This window comes from Pristiophorus japonicus, chromosome 13 (assembly GCF_044704955.1).
Source record: "Pristiophorus japonicus isolate sPriJap1 chromosome 13, sPriJap1.hap1, whole genome shotgun sequence".
In the NCBI taxonomy this organism is placed as follows: Eukaryota; Metazoa; Chordata; class Chondrichthyes; family Pristiophoridae; genus Pristiophorus; species Pristiophorus japonicus.
Genome location: NC_091989.1, coordinates 13,588,295 through 13,601,654, shown reverse-complemented (window position 1 = coordinate 13,601,654; position 13,360 = coordinate 13,588,295). Strand labels below are relative to the sequence as shown.

The 13,360-nt window shown below is 45.4% G+C and overlaps 1 protein-coding gene and 1 pseudogene across 20 annotated transcripts in view; both read right to left on the bottom strand.

Annotated features, from left to right (window-relative positions):
• Positions 1–13,360, bottom strand: part of celf2 (cugbp, Elav-like family member 2) — a 654,485-nt gene that overhangs the window by 457,781 nt on the left and 183,344 nt on the right. The window lies entirely within an intron of this gene.
• Positions 1,630–1,894, bottom strand: LOC139279100 (U2 spliceosomal RNA; annotated as a pseudogene).

Sequence of the window (13,360 nt, the reverse complement as noted above, 5' to 3'; positions counted from 1 at the left end):
GATATGCTAAGGAAAGCGGCTTAGATAGGCATTGTTGACACAGTTATTCAGGAATAAGAGGACTTATTGCTCTTATTTTGGAAGGAGGCTATCTGCGGCTTTCTTCACTGTTCTGCTAACTGTGACTTGGGGATAGGAAATCTCTATTGATTCTTTTTCCACTAATTACTTTTGCTGCTTTGAAATCGAACGGTGTTCGTGATTTGAATAAAATTCCACAGTAGTTACAAAAGAAAATGGAGTTTCAGGCACCATTTGGGAAGTTCTGGGGAGAGCTCCTGATCACTACCCGGCGACAACAACAACTTGCATTTATATAGCACCTTTCACGACCACCGGACTTCTCAAAGTGCTTTACAGCCAATGAAGTACTTTTGTAATGTAGACTGTTGTAATGTGGATGGGGAAACGTGGCAGCCAAACGCACAGCAAGTTCCCACAAATGTTGATTGAGGGATAAATATTGGCCAGAACACTGGGGATAACTCCCCTGCTCTTCTTCAAAATAGTGCCCGTGGGATCTTTTACATCCACCTGAGAGAGCAGACAGGGCCTCAGTTTAACGTCACATCCAAAAAATGGCACCTCCCACAGTGCAGCACTCCCTCAGCACTACACTGGAGTGTCAGCCTAGAGTTATGTGATCAAGTCCCTGGAGTGGGATTTGAACCCACAACCTTCTGACTCAGTGCTGCCCACTGAGCCACAGCTGACACCAACATAGTAAAATGCCCCAAAGCACTTCAAAGGAGCGTTAAGACAAAATTTGACACCGAGCCACATAAGGAGATATTACGGCAGAAGACCAAAAGCTTGTTAAAAGAGGTAGGTTTTAATGAGTGTCTTAAAGGGGAAGAGAGAGGTAAAGCGGCAGGGAGGTTGAGGGAGGGAGTTCCAAAGCTTAGAGCCCAGACAGCTGAAGGCACGGCTGCCAACACGGACCATGTCTGCCTGTCAGATTCCCAAGTGCTGCACAAGAGGACGGTCCCTTCCCTGAGGAAACAAAAACATGCTCCTGAACTGTTGGTGTATGTCCCCTACAGACAGCTTTCTAAACAAAATGTCGGACAAGAATTTCTTATGGGTCAAAAAGAACTCGCCGATTGTAGCACATGATCATTTTTATTGAATTATGACTCACATCATTGCGGTTGCTCCATCAAAAAAAACATTATCAGCAAATGGTGAAAATTACGGAAGGTGAAATCAATGGTGTTTCAAAGGTACTGAGCCAGCCGCTCAAATATATTTCAACTTCCGCCCATCGCCCCATCTCTTTTTGACAATGTTCTCTTCTTCCCTTGACGACCGACTGGCCTGTGGTTTCACAGATACCAGCTGCCCATTCTAGTTCTTCACACACTTTCAGCAGGCGACTTGAACCGGGGGGCATGGGACGCCACAATCGAACACGATCACGTCCTCACACAACGCTCACAATTCCAGCAGGAGTCATAGGCTAGTGACCAGGAGCGGGAACCCTGGCTCATTTCTCCCTCAGATTTTTTTTTTTTTTTTGGAAATTCGTAGCCAATCGTTCCAATTCTTTGTCAAATCACAAACGCCAGAGGTCACCTTGGGCCCATTCAAGGATCACTCTGCGCCAATGCTCTTAGCCAAAAGGCCTAGAGCCACTGCACCGTTCCTGGAAGTACTGCAATACCAGGTTCGTGCCAAGGAGGTGGATGGGTCAGGTCCCCCACACACCTTTGGATGGGTCAAGCCACCCCACCCACCTCCTATTTCCAAAAAAGCAAGCATATACCTTCCTGATCCAGGGAGAACCACCTTGGGGTTATGGTGGTTACTCCCCTGTCAGGTCAGTTACGCATGATCTTAGCCAAAAGGCCGAGAAGCGATACTACACTTGATCTTAGCCAAAAGGCCGAGATTTCCTGGAAATCTGCTACAGGTGTTCAAAAGTATGAGAGGTCTTGATGAGATGAGCAGAGAAAAACTTTGCACTGGATGATGACGACTCAGTGACCAGAGGGCGTAAATTTAAGATCACCATAAAGCAGCGAGCATAGACAAATTTTTCTTTACATAGAGGGTTTTTCGGGTGAGGAATGCCCTAGAATCCTTTTATAATTTAATCATTCCACCCTATCATAGACCTTCCCTTTTGTTCTATCCTCCCCTCCCCCTTTCCCTGTCCCTACACCGGCTTAAAGACCTGTTATATCTCCAACTTTTTCCAGTTCTGACTAAAGTTCATCGACCCAAAAAATTAACGCTGTTTCTCTCTCCACAGATGCTGCCTGATCTGCTAAGTGTTTCCGGCATTTTCTGCTTGTATTTCAAGATGCCCAGCATCCGCAGTATTTTGCTTTTGCCCTAGAATTCATATTGGCTATGTATTTGAAAAAAAAAATCATTTGAAAGGGTATGGGGAAAGTTCAGGGAAATGGAGACAAAGTGGATAAGCTCTTTCTGACAGCCAGCACAGGCATGATGAGACGAACGGCCTCCTGCACTGTAATATTATGTGATACCATGATCGCTGGGAATCTACATTTGCGGCCATTGAATGAAGCCAGAATCAAGTTGGACTGTGATACCTTTCACAGTTGAACAGCCTCATTGCTGAGGCTTAAGTATTAGAAATGACCATTTGGGTGAGGTGGCACCTGGTGGATGGGGAGAAAAAAACCCAGAGAATTTAGAGGGTGAGCAGGACAGCTTTGGAGATCAATTTTAATCAAAAGCACTCTTTCAGTCTGAGGTTGATGTGCAATTACAAGGCATAAATCAGAACTTACAAATTGAATGGGGAAAGGGTTAAGGGAATAACATTAAGCTAAAAAAACCTCAAGTCATATTTTTCAACTAAAATGCACGTTTAATTAAATTGATTGGACTTTTCTCCCCCACTGCCCCAGCCGAACTTGCCTTTCATTGCTAGTGGTGTTAGATGTTTGTTTTTTGTCATGCTGTACAGAACAATACAAAGTGACAACACAATGTGTACACAGGCCAATTACTAAAGATTTTCTGTTGGTCCTAATGACGCACAATTGATTGTAGCTGGAGGAGGGCCAGGAAACACAGCGCGAGAATCCGAGAGTCTGTCTGGTGGAAGAGTTTGAAGCAATGCAGCTGGAAGGAGGGCCCAGTTACCTGTCGCTGGGTAGATTGTCAGCGGCAGCCCCGTGCTCGCTCAAGTTACCTTCCACATGCTTTTAATCAGCGTCATGACAACCGCGGGATTGAATAGCAACTGGGGGGTTGTCCTCTCCCTCCAGACACTCGAATGGCTGGGCTACAATCAAAAGCTGATCCAGGAATCTGCTCCAGAACCCACTACAGACCAATATCTCAACGTTACTCATATGGGCAGAATTTAAAATAATAAAAGTAAAAAAATGAAGAACATATATCGTCTTTCACGACCTCAAGACATCCCAAGGTTCTTGACAAGCAATAAAGTACCTTTTCCAAGTGTGGTCACTGTTATAATAACAACTTTTATTTATATAGCGCCTTTAATGCAGTAAAAGGTCCCAAGGCGCTTCACAGCAGCGTTATAAGACAAAACAGATAAATTTGACACCAAATGCATAGAATGCGACAGCCAACTTGCACACGGTCATCTCACACAAACAGCAACGTGATGATGACCGGATAATCTCTTTTAGTGATGTTGATTGAGGGATAACTATTGGCCAGGACACCAGGGATAACTTCCCCTGCTCTTCTTCGAAATAGTGTCATAGAATCTTTTATATCCACCTGAAAGAGCGGAGGGGGTCTCGGTTTAATGTCGCATCCAAAAGATGGCACCTCCGATAGTGCAGCACTCCCTCAGCACTGCACTGGTTTGTAAGACTGGATTATGGGTGCAAGTCTCTATGGTGAGGATTGACCCACAACCTTCTGACAGTGAGGAGAGTGCTACCACTAAGCCACAGCTGACACCTAATGAATGTTGTTTGTTCAGAAATGGATGCAGTCACAAAACTGCTATTGAATCCTCTGACTTCAGGTGCCATTTTTTCCTTTGTGTGTCATTTACTCCCCTCCAATTTCTCCCCGCAACCTGACTCCCTCACTCCACCCTCCTCAAGGGGCTGAATTGTGCTAGGTCCACAGGTGCTGACCACTCTCCAAGCACTGTGTGTCCATGTGTGTTGGGAGGCTATTCCACTATGATGGCTTCACCACCCAATATCGCTGTATATGCGCGCTTTACATAAGAACATAATAGGAGCAGGGAGTAGGCCCTATGGCCCCTCGAGCCTGATCCGCCATTCAATAAGATCATGGTTGATCTGATCATGGACTCAGCTCCATGTCCCTGCCCGTTCCCCATAACCCCTTATCCCCATATCATTTAAGAAACTGTCTATTTCTGTCTTAAATTTATTTAATATCCCAGCTTCCACAGCTCTCTGAGGCAGTGAATTCCACAGATTCACAACACTCAGAGAAGAAATTTCTCCTCATCTCAGTTCTAAATGGCCCCTTATTCTAAGATCATGCCCTCTAGTTCTAGTCTCCCCCACCTGTGGAAACATCCTCTCTGCATCCACCTTGTCAAGCCCCCTCATAATCTTATACGTTTCAATAAGATCACCTCTCATTCTTTTGAATTCCAATGAGTAGAGGTCCAACCTACTCAACCTTTCCTCATAAGTCAACCTCCTCATCCCCGGAATCAACCTAGTGAACCTTCTCTGAACTGCCTCCACAGCAAGTATATCCTTTCGTAAATATGGAAACCAAAACTGCATGCAGTATTCCAGGTTGGCCTCACCAATACCCTGTACAGCTGTAACAAGACTTCCCTTCTTTTATACTCCATCCCCTTTGCAATAAAGACCAAGATTCCATTGGCCTTCCTGATCACTTGCTGTACCTGCATACTATCCTTTTGTGTTTCATGCACAAGTACCCCCAGGTCCCGCTGCACTGCATCACTTTGCAATCTTTCTCTATTTAAATAATAACTTGCTCTTTGATATATTCTGCCAAAGTGCATGACCTCACACTTTCCAAAGTTTTACTCCATCTGCCAAATTTTTGCCCACTCACTTAGCCTGTCTCTGTCCTCCTGCAGCTCTTTATGTCCTCCTCACACATTACCTTCTCCCATCTTTGTATCGTCAGCAAACTTGGCTACATTACACTCAGTCCCTTCTTCCAATTCGTTAATATAGATTGTAAATAGTTAGGGTCCCAGCACCGATCCCTGCGGCACCCCACTCGTTACTAATTGCCAACCAGAGAATGAACCATTTATCCCGGCTCTCTGTTTTGTTTGTCAGCCAATCTTCTATCCATGCTAATATATTACCTCCAACCCCATGAACTTTTATCTTGTGCAGTAAACTTTTGTGTGGCACCTTGTCAAATGCCTTCTGGAAGTCCAAATACACCACATCCACTGGTTCCCCTTTATCCATCCTGAAAGAATTCCAGCAAATTTGTCAAACATGACTTCCTCTTCATAAATCCATGCTGACTTTGCCTAACCAAATTTTGCTTTTCTAAATGTCCTGTTACTGCTTCTTTAATAATGGACTCCAACATTTTCCCAACCACAGAGGTTAGGCTAACTGGTCGATAGTTCCTGCTTTTTGTCTGCCTCCTTTTTTGAATAGGGGCATTACATTTGCAGTTTTCCAATCTGCTGGGACCTCCCCAGAATCCAGGGAATTTTGATAAATTACAACCAATGCATCCACAATCCCTGCCACTACTTCTCGTAAGACCCGAGGATGCAAGCCATCAGGTCCAGGGGATTTATCTGCCTTTAGTCCCATTATCTTATTGAGTACCACCTCCTTAGTGATTATGATTGCGTTAAGTTCCTCCCCCCCCTTATAGCCCCTTGACTATCCACTGTTGGAATATTGTGAGCATCCTCTACCGTAAAAACTGATACAAAATACTTGTTTAGAGTTTCTGCCATCTCCATGTTCCCCATTACTAATTCCCCGGTCTCGTCCTCTAACGGACCAACATTTACTTTAGCCACTCTTTTTCTTTTTATATACCTATAGAAACTCTTACTATCTGTTTTTATATTTTGTGCTAGTTTACTTTCATAGTCTATCTTCCCTTTCTTAATCATTTTTTGTGTCATTCTTTGCTGGCTTTTAAAAGCTTCCCAATCTTCTGTCCTCCCACTAGTTTTGGCCACTTTGTGTGCCCTTGTTTTTAATCGGATACCGTCCATTATTTCTTTAGTTAGCCATGGATGGCTTTCTTTTCTCTTGCACCCTTTCCTCCTTACTGGAATATATTATTCCTGAGAGTTGTGAAATATGTCTTTAAATGTACACCACTGTTCATCAACCGTCCCACACTTCAATCTGTTTTCCCAGTCCACTTTAGCCAACTCTGCCCTCATACCTTCATAGTCTCCTTTATTTAAGCTTAGTACGCTGGTTAGAGATCCAACTTTCTCACCCTCCATTTGAATTTGAAACTGAATCATGCTATGATCGCTCATTCCGAGGGGATCCTTTACTAGGAGATTGTTTATTAATCCTGTCTCATTACACAGGACCAGATCTAGGATAGCCTGCTTTCCCGCAGGAGTCACTGGGCGGGCGGCTGGGAGTGGCACAACACAGAATGGCATTGGAAACTGGGCCCCCCCCCACTCCTCAGCAAGGCTCAGCTACAACCTAACAGTCAAAGAAATACGTGCAACTCTGGGAGAAATACAGCTTCCAAATACCTGAGTTTGAAGGTACCTTGTAACAGAAAATACATACATATAGAGACAGAGATTGCAACCCCAAAATCATTCGATAATTAGAACAAAATGGCAGCTTTAGCCAAGACACATCGGCACTGACATCCGTTTGAGTGAGTGAGTGTTTCTGAGAGAATGCAGCACTGTTCTAGAAGAAATCTATCCACGATTAAAACGATAAGCATATATGAGGTAGATTAGCACAGTGATTATGTTACTGGCTAGCAATGCAGAGGCCTGGATTAATAATTATAGTAGAACGCAAATTCAAAACCCACCATGGTGGCTGGAAAATTTGAGTTCAGTTTTAAAAAATCCGCTATCAGTAAAAGTGACCATGAAGCTGTTGGATTGATGTGAAATCCCAACTGGTTCGCTAATGTCCTTTGAGGAAGGAATCCTGCCATCCTTACCCAGTCTGGCCTATATGTGACTCCAGTCCCAGACCAAAGTGGTTGACTCTACACTGCCACTCAGTGCAGTTCGAGCAGTCAGCCGAGGAGGCGGGAGCTCAGAGCAGCGCGAGTCCGGGGTCGGCGAGAGGCCTATAAAGGCCAGCGGGAGTCGAGCAGTTCGAGCAGTCAGTCGAGGAGGCGGGAGCTCGGAGCAGCGCGAGTCCGGGGTCGGCGAGAGGCCTATAAAGGCCAGCGGGAGTCGAGCAGTTCGAGCAGTCAGTCGAGGAGGCGGGAGCTCGGAGCAGCGCGAGTCCGGGGTCGGCGAGAGGCGTACCGGTGCAGCTACAGGGAGAAGGCAAAGATACAAAGGTGACGTCACAGCCTAGGGGGTAAGTGATTGGCTGGTGATTGGTGAGAAGTTTTTCTTTTTCTTCTTATATTAGTCAGTAACTTTTAACATTGTTGTTGCCAATTTAAGTGTATCTAAGGGTTAAGTCATGGCAGGAGAGCTCGGTCGGGTGTTATGCTCCTCCTGTACCATGTGGGAACTCAGGGACACTTCCGGTGTCCCTGACGACTACGTGTGCGGGAAGTGTGTCCACCTCCGGCTCCTGACGGTCCGCGTTGCGGAATTGGAGCTGAGGGTGGATTTACTCTGGAGCATCCACGATGCTGAGAATGACGTGAGTATCACGTGTAGTGAGTTGGTCTTACCGCAGGGAAAGGGTCCACAGCCAGATAGGGAATGGAAGACCAGCAGGAAGAGTAGTGCAAGGAAGGTAGTGCAGGGGTCCCCTGTGGTCATCCCCCTGCAAAACAGATACACTGCTTTGGGTACTGTTGAGGGGAATGACTCATCAGGGGAGGGCAGCAGCAGCCAAGTTCATGGCACCGTGGCTGGCTCTGCTGCACAGGAGGGCAAGAAAAAGAGTGGGAGAGCGATAGTGATAGGGGATTCAATTGTGAGGGGAATAGATAGGCGTTTCTGCGGCCGCAACCGAGACTCCAGGATGGTATGTTGCCTCCCTGGTGCAAGGGTCAAGGATGTCTCGGAGCGGGTGCAGGACATTCTGAAATGGGAGGGAGAACAGCCAGTTGTCGTGGTGCACATTGGTACCAACGACATAGGTAAAAAAAGGGATGAGGTCCTACGAAACGAATTTAAGGAGCTAGGAGCTAAATTAAAAAGTAGGACCTCAAAAGTAGTAATCTCGGGATTGCTACCAGTGCCACGTGCTAGTCAGAGTAGGAATCGCAGGATAGCGCAGATGAATACGTGGCTTGAGCAGTGGTGCAGCAGGGAGGATTCAAATTCCTGGGGCATTGGGACCGGTTCTGGGGGAGGTGGGACCAGTACAAACCGGACGGTCTGCACCTGGGCAGGACCGGAACCAATGTCCTAGGGGGAGTGTTTGCTAGTGCTGTTGGGGAGGATTTAAACTAATATGGCAGGGGGATGGGAACCAATGCAGGGAGACAGAGGGAAACAAAAAGGAGACAAAAGCAAAAGACAGAAAGGAGATGAGGAAAAGTGGAGGGCAGAGAAACCCAAGGCAAAGAACAAAAAGGGCCACTGTACAGCAAAATTCTAAAAGGACAAAGGGTGTTAATAAAACAAGCCTGAAGGCTTTGTGTCTTAATGCAAGGAGTATCCGCAATAAGGTGGATGAATTAATTGTGCAAATAGATGTTAACAAATATGATGTGATTGGGATTACGGAGACGTGGCTCCAGGATGATCAGGGCTGGGAACTCAATATTCAGGGGTATTCAACATTCAGGAAGGATAGAATAAAAGGAAAAGGAGGTGGGGTAGCATTGCTGGTTAAAGAGGAGATTAATGCAATAGTTAGGAAAGACATTAGCTTGGATGATGTGGAATCTATATGGGTAGAGCTGCAGAACACCAAAGGGCAAAAAACGTTAGTAGGAGTTGTGTACAGACCTCCAAACAGTAATAGGGATGTTGGGGAGGGCATCAAACAGGAAATTAGGGGTGCATGCAATAAAGGTGTAGCAGTTATAATGGGTGACTTTAATATGCACATAGATTGGGCTAGCCAAACTGGAAGCAATACGGTGGAGGAGGATTTCCTGGAGTGCATAAGGGATGGTTTTCTAGACCAATATGTTGAGGAACCAACTAGGGGGGAGGCCATCTTAGACTGGGTGTTGTGTAATGAGAGAGGATTAATTAGCAATCTCATTGTGCGAGGCCCCTTGGGGAAGAGTGACCATAATATGGTGGAATTCTGCATTAGGATGGAGAATGAAACAGTAATTTCAGAGACCATGGTCCAGAACTTAAAGAAGGGTAACTTTGAAGGTATGAGGCGTGAATTGGCTAGGATAGATTGGCGAATGATACTTAGGGGGTTGACTGTGGATGGGCAATGGCAGACATTTAGAGACCGCATGGATGAATTACAACAATTGTACATTCCTGTCTGGCGTAAAAATAAAAAAGGGAAGGTGGCTCAACCGTGGCTATCTAGGGAAATCAGGGATAGTATTAAAGCCAAGAAAGTGGCATACAAATTGGCCAGAAATAGCAGCGAACCTGGGGACTGGGAGAAATTTAGAACTCAGCAGAGGAGGACAAAGGGTTTGATTAGGGCAGGGAGAATGGAGTACGAGAAGAAGCTTGCAGGGAACATTAAGGCGGATTGCAAAAGTTTCTATAGGTATGTAAAGAGAAAAAGGTTGGTGAAGACAAACGTAGGTCCCCTGCAGTCAGAATCAGGGGAAGTCATAACGGGGAACAAAGAAATGGCAGACCAATTGAACAAGTACTTTGGTTCGGTATTCACTAAGGAGGATACAAACAACCTTCCGGATATAAAAGGGGTCAGAGGGTCTAGTAAGGAGGGGGAACTGAGGGAAATCTTTATTAGTCGGGAAATTGTGTTGGGGAAATTGATGGGATTGAAGGCCGATAAATCCCCAGGGCCTGATGGACTGCATCCTAGAGTACTTAAGGAGGTGGCCTTGGAAATAGCGGATGCATTGACAGTCATTTTCCAACATTCCATTGACTCTGGATCAGTTCCTATGGAGTGGAGGGTAGCCAATGTAACCCCACTTTTTAAAAAAGGAGGGAGAGAGAAAACAGGGAATTATAGACCGGTCAGCCTGACCTCAGTAGTGGGTAAAATGATGGAATCAATTATTAAGGATGTCATAGCAGTGCATCTGGAAAATGGTGACATGATAGGTCCAAGTCAGCATGGATTTGTGAAAGGGAAATCATGCTTGACAAATCTTCTGGAATTTTTTGAGGATGTTTCCAGTAAAGTGGACAAAGGAGAACCAGTTGATGTGGTATATTTGGACTTTCAGAAGGCTTTCGACAAGGTCCCACACAAGAGATTAATGTGCAAAGTTAAAGCACATGGGATTGGGGGTAGTGTGCTGACGTGGATTGAGAACTGGTTGTCAGACAGGAAGCAAAGAGTAGGAGTAAACGGGTACTTTTCAGAATGGCAGGCAGTGACTAGTGGAGTGCCGCAAGGTTCTGTGCTGGGGCCCCAGCTGTTTACATTTTACATTAATGAGTTAGACGAGGGGATTAAATGCAGTATCTCCAAATTTGCGGATGATACTAAGTTGGGTGGCAGTGTGAGCTGCGAGGAGGATGCTATTAGGCTGCAGAGTGACTTGGATAGGTTAGGTGAGTGGGCAAATGCATGGCAGATGAAGTATAATGTGGATAAATGTGAGGTTATCCACTTTGGTGGTAAAAACAGAGAGACAGACTATTATCTGAATGGTGACAGATTAGGAAAAGGGAAGGTGCAACGAGACCTGGGTGTCATGGTACATCAGTCATTGAAGGTTAGCATGCAGGTACAGCAGGCGGTTAAGAAAGCAAATGGCATGTTGGCCTTCATAGCGAGGGGATTTGAATACAGGGGCAGGGAGGTGTTGCTACAGTTGTACAGGGCCTTGGTGAGGCCACACCTGGAGTATTGTGTACAGTTTTGGTCTCCTAACTTGAGGAAGGACATTCTTGCTATTGAGGGAGTGCAGCGAAGGTTCACCAGACTGATTCCCGGGATGGCGGGACTGACCTATCAAGAAAGATTGGATCAACTGGGCTTGTATTCACTGGAGTTCAGAAGAATGAGAGGGGACCTCATAGAAACGTTTAAAATTCTGACGGGTTTAGACAGGTTAGATGCAGAAAGAATGTTCCCAATGTTGGGGAAGTCCAGAACCAGGGGTCACAGTCTGAGGATAAGGGGTAAGCCATTTAGGACCGAGATGAGGAGAAACTTCTTCACCCAGAGAGTGGTGAACCTGTGGAATTCTCTACCACAGAAAGTAGTTGAGGCCAATTCACTAAATATATTCAAAAGGGAGTTAGATGAAGTCCTTACTACTCGGGGGATCAAGGGTTATGGCGAGAAAGCAGGAAGGGGGTACTGAAGTTTCATGTTCAGCCATGAACTCATTGAATGGCGGTGCAGGCTAGAAGGGCTGAATGGCCTGCTCCTGCACCTATTTTCTATGTTTCTATGTTTCTAATACAATGCAACGGTTCAAGAAGAAAGTCTACCACCACCTTCTCGAGGGCAACTAGAGATGGACAATAAATGCCAGCCTTGCCAGTGATGCTTACATCCCGGGAATGAATAAAAAATGTTCACTATCATTCTAATGAAAACTGATTTCAATCAGTTTTGTTTGGGCAAAAAGCACTAAAAAGCTCAACATGCGAACAATGGTTATGAAAAGCCTCTCTCCTCCTCATTAGAAAGAGATTGGTAAAAGTTTTGTAATGACAAATGAATAAGAAAGCCTTGAATGAGAAAGGGCCCATCTGGCCTGCTGCTTCTCGACACACCGTGCTCAATCTAATTTATCACAAACTCGACCCAACCCACTTAATATCCTGAGGCGAAGTTCTGCTGAAGGAATCCCTGGTCACAGAATATTTATCCCAGCCCACATCCCGATAATTCGACCGTCGCCTGCTGACCACCATCGCTCCCCCTCCCCACCCCGACAACCTGAACCCATGTCCTGTCGATTACCACTCTCAATGGGTGTAATATTCACCGCGGGCAATAAACGGTCACCGCCCGTTATAGAGCCCGCTTGGTTTTTATTCCCACATAGGGCGGACATACTGCCCAAGTGCTGGATGTCAAAACTGTGTGTGTAAGCGGCCCTGTGTGTGTAAGCGGCCCTGTGTGTAAACACAGAACCGTCAAACCTCAGAATGTCACAAGTCAGAAGCATGCAGACACCTTCAAACACGACAGTAAATTAGCTCAGTTAAAAAAAAATATTCACCATCTTAGAGCGTAAAATAGGTCAGTCTGACAGAAAAAAAGATTGCGTTTGACCTCATTTTAACTGTGGGATTTGCAATGGTGCTGCGTTTAATATCATGGGAAACAGAAGGGCGCGGGAGGGTGAGGCTCGCTCTGCTCTCGGTGTAATGAAAAGGTAAACCCCTTCGTTATAAACACAATTAACAATTTCCGTACACCTTGTACAGAGAAACTCTTATTCCAATATGTTATTATCGGAGTATTAAACATCACCATCTGACGGAGGTTTGGCAATGATTGCAGTGGTGCTGTTGGAATAGGGACTACTTCCAGTGGCAATGAAAGAAAGACTTGCATTTATATAGCGCCTTTCACAATCACCAGATATCTCAAAGCGCTATACAGCCAATGAAGTACTTTTGAAGTGTAGTCAATGTTGTAATGTAGGAAACGCAGCAGCCAATTTGCACACAACAAGCTCCCACACACAGCAATGTGATAATGACTAGATCATCTGGTTTTTTTTGTTGTGTTGATTGAGGGATAAATATTGACCAAGACACCAAGGATAACTCCCCTGCTCTTCTTTGAAATAGCGCCATGGGATCTTTTAAGTCCACTTGAGAGGGCAGACGGGGCCTCGGTTCAACGTCTCATCTGAAAGACAGCACCTCCAGCAGTGCAGCACTCCCTCAACACTGCACTGGAGTGTCAGCCTAGATTTTTTTGTGTTCAAGTCCCTGGAGTGGGACTTGAACCCACAATCTTCTGTCTCAGAGGCGAGGGTGTGACCCACTGAGCCACAGCTGACACTGGAGAACTAAAGGCCTGGCTCGTGTTGCTCCTTCACATGAACATCTAACAGATTCTAAAAGGTGGTGCAAGAAAATAATTTTAAACAAAACAAGGGTGAGGATTAAATAGCAATGAGAATTAAAGTCCACGTGTGGCCAATTATCAAAAATTGTGAAGTGAAAAAA